Source organism: Entamoeba invadens, assembly GCF_000330505.1.
Source record: "Entamoeba invadens IP1 unplaced genomic scaffold scaff_1105074725335, whole genome shotgun sequence".
Taxonomy (NCBI): Eukaryota; Evosea; order Mastigamoebida; family Endamoebidae; genus Entamoeba; species Entamoeba invadens.
This window is the reverse complement of record NW_004440243.1, coordinates 20072-25588: the sequence shown is the minus strand read 5'-3', so window position 1 is coordinate 25588 and position 5517 is coordinate 20072.

The window sequence follows — 5517 nt, the reverse complement described above, 5'->3', positions numbered from 1 at the left end:
CTTTATAACATAAAAATTAAAATTTACATTTAAATTGATAATTGTTTTTTATCAAAATGAAAATTGAAAAAGTCGAAAACACTGATTTAATAATAATGCATTTTTTAAAAAACAAATTTATAAATATTTTTGTAATTTATGCAATTATTCAAATTTATTGTAATAACAAAGTTAATCATGTTGTGTATATTTTAATATGAATGTTTTATTTTGATATTAACTTGTGTTTTAAACAGATTTACAGTTCTGAGGATGGCAATTATTTTCTGAGGATGACAGAAATAGAAAGTTTACACTTTTACATCTATCTGAAATGTATATCGAGTAAGGTACTATTTTTGAATATGGGAACACGTCATTTCACTTCTTAGATGTTTAAGTCTGTGTTGATAATGTCTGTTTGTTACACGACTTACCATCCTCAGAGTTATTTATAGCACTGCCATTATTGATTTAAAATTCTATAAATAAAATTATCAAAGAATTTTTATAAAGTGAGTTTTGTTAATTGATTATATCAAAAATCGTCAAAACACAACAAAAACGCCAATTAATATATATAATTGATTGATAAATTGAACACATTTCTATTGAAAATTGATATTGTATAAAAAAAAATAATATAAACATATATTTCTTGTGTATATATGTTTTGAAATATAAATAAAACCGTTTAAAACAAAAATGATTTTATTTTAAAAATTTGTTTATTTATCAGTCGTTGTTTTATCGATATCCAAAACCTCTCTTTTTGAATTTGCGCAAATACATAAATTGTCATCGCATAAAGTATTAATTATCAGTACGTTATTTGTTATCAATTTTTATTGTTTGAAATATCATGAATTGATTTTTAATAAATTGTATTTTTTGTAAAAAAGATTAAAAATTGTTCGATTAATTTGTTTTGTGATTTTGATAAAAAAATCGACTTTTTCGATAATTAAATGTCTGTCAAATGTTTTCATTTAAACCAAGGTTAGTCTTGTGGTAAATCAAAAAATAGAAATAGATTATTTTTTTGTAAAAATCAACACCAAGAATCATCTTTTAAAAAATCCATAAATAGCATTTTTAAAGAAAATCATGTGTTTCAAAATATACCTTTTTGATCTTAGGCAAAAAAATCTAAATTGAAAGAAATTATGTTTAAGATATTTACCATCCTCAGAAAAATTAACAATCCTCATGAATCCCTAAAATATCTAGTTTCAGGGGCAGACCTTTCCCACCCTCACCCCGTCTAAATATAGAATTAATTTACTATATTTTATAATTTTTTATTATAATTATAGTAAATGGGCGTTTTGGATAATATTAGGTCTGGTTCCCGAATTCAGGAAATGCCGAAAAATCACCTTGATTTAGTGGAAACCGAGTGAGACGGAGCATTGAAAAGAAGGATCATAAAGACGCACTCATACAGTCTGTTTGTGCACCGTTTCACCCACTTTCCAAGTCCTCCCTTGGCGCGGATCCCCCTGACCCCCCCCCCCCCCCCCCAAGCGAAGGGAAACCACATCCGCGTCCACGCAGTACGGACAAGGAAAGTGGGTGAAACGGATGCAAAAACAGTGGCTGAAAAGTGGACTTCCTTCAAAAAACAATCGAGGCAAATATTTTTTTGATAAACAGGTGAAAGTGGGAAAGGAAAGTGCCAAATATTTATAAATAAATGGCCATCTCTTTTTTCACTTTTTATTTTTTTTTAAATTTTTTATTATTAATTTATAATAATTATTACCACAGCTTTTAATAGTTTGTAATAACACGATATTTCCAAAAATTTTTATATACCATTTTAAAATGTGATATTTTAATGTTCATGTATAAAACCGTGAAACAAAAATATGATATTACAATATAAGAATCTAGAAATAATCAAACATATTTTTTAAGCAGTCTTAGAAAAAAAGACTGAATATTAAGAATCAAAAAATGTAAATATTGAAAAAACTGTTTTACTATTCCTGAATTTAGCTCGATGTTTAAGCTGTTGTAAGCTCGATATTAGATTTTATGACCCCCTACTCATAAAATTTGAAAAGTTTTGATTAGACTAAAAAATTTTTGGTAATGTTAATTTGAGAAAAAAACATCAATAACACTGAATTATATTTAATTTGCATAATTTACTACCAAGATTAGTTAAATTATATTTAATTATAATACTTACATTTCCAGTTTTTTAGAATCATAACATGTTAAACTCATTTCATGTTTGATTTATTTTAATAAAATTATAAGTTAAAGTTATTAAATAATTAATTTATCAATAACACTTAATATAATTAGTGTAATAAACTTTGTATTTTTAGAATGTTTTTTATTGCTATATTTCATATTAGTTGAGAAGATTATTTGTTATCATAAGAATTTAAGCAGTTTAGAAAATGAATTCAATTTAAACTCCGTTCAATATGTAAACTTCAATTTAAAGTCAATTTGTATTGTGTTGTAACATAAATTAATTTGTTATTAATTTTTACTATTTTATATTCATTTGAAAAATAATATAATTAAATAATTAAAATAGTACTTAAGTATTTTTTGATTATTCCTTGAGTTTTGTCGGTCTGTATGTATGCTTAAAAATATACCTTTTTATTTTAGGATATTAAGTTATGTTTATGAATTATTCCTTAAAATTAGTAGTAAAATTAATTATATGAAAATAATAAATTTGTAGTTTAGAGGTTAATTAGAATTGTTATAGTAAATTATAGTATATTAATATAGTAAATTATACAATTTGTTAGCGGCTTGAAATAGAACAATTATCAATTATAAATTTATTAATTAAAAACAACTATAACCAAAAAAATCCAAATTTACATAAATAATAAATAGAGGATAAAGAGGATAAAGAAGATATAATTTATTAACCAAATTACATTTTTTGTTTTTATGTTGTGTTTAACAAATATGTAAAGCATGTTGCAAAATGATGTCATGGTTGCCTTGTCCTTGAAAATTTGAATAAAAACGCACTTCTTATAACATCACATTTTATTTATATACTATTATTAATTTTTATTGTAGAGAAATCAGTCAATTCCAACTGTTTGTAAAATCAACACAATTAAGAAATATTCAAAATATAGTTTGTATTAATATCCAATGTGACTTCTACTTGTTGAAATCTAAGTCATGTTAATGATATTCCATTCAATTCACAATTTTACAAACCAAATATGACGAATTCAACTATGTTTTACCTGCAATAACTAGGATAAACGGATAATGATGATTTTTAGTAAATCTAGAAATTAATTATAACGTTAGATCAATAAATGTAAATTTATAACACATTTTTACTATCATTTAAACTATAGTAAAAGTTACATTAAATTATTAAAAACGAATCACAAAAATAATAAAAAACTCCAAATCGTTTTTAGTTGTTTCATTGGTGTTAAAACACAATTAGAACAATCAAACTCATCTTAGTCTTTTCCAACCAATCTTCTTCGGATATTTCTTCTTTTACAAGATCCGCGATTGTCACTTTTCTTATACCAACAAACTCGAAATTTTATCTTCATTTTGGATACAGGTTTCACCAAATTTCTTCATAAACGAAGATACTTTTTGCACAAAACCTGAATCTGGTGATGTATTACTTTTTACTTTTATTATAGTCTTTTGATATTGAACAAACCCAATTTTGTTAAAGTCATTAACAATGTTCATTTCATTTGTAGTGCAATCACAATAAATCATAGTTGAAACAATCTGAATTGTCAAACCACTCAAATAAAATTGTATCAATTTTGCTTTGATCAATCACTCAGAGAAAAGGTTGTTAAGTACTTTTTGGTGATTTTGGTTTTAACTAACTTCTCTGTCTTACCAATTGTTTTCAAAACGGAAATCACTTCAGTCTCTGAAATAATTTCATTACTTGCCTCTTTTTTACCAATCTTTAAAACTTCTTTCAACTCGGGGTAACTGTGAATTTCTTACAGTCAGAACAACAACGTAATCTGATATGAATACAAACTTTTTTGTTGCCAAAAATAACCAAGTCTAATGGTTATGTCAGATGACTTGAATGAGGGCACAACTGAAAATAACTATCATGTTTTTGTTGAAACCTTCAACTGCTTCTTCGGTAAAGTGTAACCCCATACTATCCATGATTAGCACACCCCATTCCCTTCTTTTTATTTTTTTCTTTTTTTCAAAAACCGTAAATAATTTTTTTTCTTCCCAAAACAACAAGATCTCTTCATTCATAAACCCATTTATTTGGAACACAATCACCAACGAATCGAACATTTCAAACTGTTTAATTTCATTTTAAACGGTTTTTCTTGGGACAATTAACATTGGTTTCAGTGTTGTCGAGTTACTGAATATTTCAGCAACCAAACTACTTTTTAATGGTTCTATCGACAGAGTGTTCTGTTGTGTGGGGGTTTTAAAAAATCGCAATTTACTGTTTGTTCTTTTGTGTCAACAAATGGAACAAAACCACGCTTGTCCACGTTTAATAATAATGATGGGAGAACCCTAGACAATCTGATTGTACTTATTTTTGTTGCAGTACTTGTGGTCGTTGTTGAGTAGGGATTAAATGCTTTTAATATAGTTTCTTAGGTCGTCATTTGAAAGGTTAACCCTGCTTTCCTAAATGGGTTTCGGAACAACTGGTTCAATAAATGTGTTATTGTGAATGAACTCAAGTATTTGTTTTTTAGACAACATTTTATTCATTTAATTGTTAACATAATCAGTGGTTTTGTATGCTGTGGTTTGTTCTGTGATATTTAGTAATCTTGATATTTCTTTTATTGATTTATCCTTTTCTTCAATTGAAAAAAGTGTTGGCTTATTTTTTTGAAATGTTTCAGTTTTCTCAGTGAATTCGCTTCTGTGGCTATAGGACATACAGGTATTGATGTTAACAATTAAAATTGAAGAAATTGATTGAAAATAAATTGTATTCGAAAGGTTTGGTTCTCTTAATATAACACTTGATCCCGAAGAAGTGGAAATTGTAACAAGTCAGCTACATGTTGTTTAACACAATCAATAATATATTTTTTGTTTGTAACGTTATCGGATAATGTGTTGAAAAAATAGATAATTCAAATCTTTAGTACTTGAACATTAAAAAATATGAAACTGTAAAATGAAAAAATAGATTAAATTGACATATCACAGCATATGTGTTTTGAAAGCAACCTGTCTCTATCATTAGTATCAATAATGAAATGATATCATATTACAACTTATATAATACTTCCTTGGCCTATAATTTCTCGGCAACCATCTTAAAAATATGCTCCTTTGTAAATCTTCCTTCGTCTCTTGTGTTTGTGATCTCATTCTTCTTTCCTCGTTTCTTGTCTCCAGCTGATGCATTCACAATCCCATTTGAATTAATGTCAGATGTGACTTTAGTTGTATGACGTCATTGTATGGTGCTGGTAAAATGCAGTTCAACTCAAACTTACCAAACAAGTTGCAGTGTGATGTCAATGATGCCCCACCCTCAAATACTGTGATGAC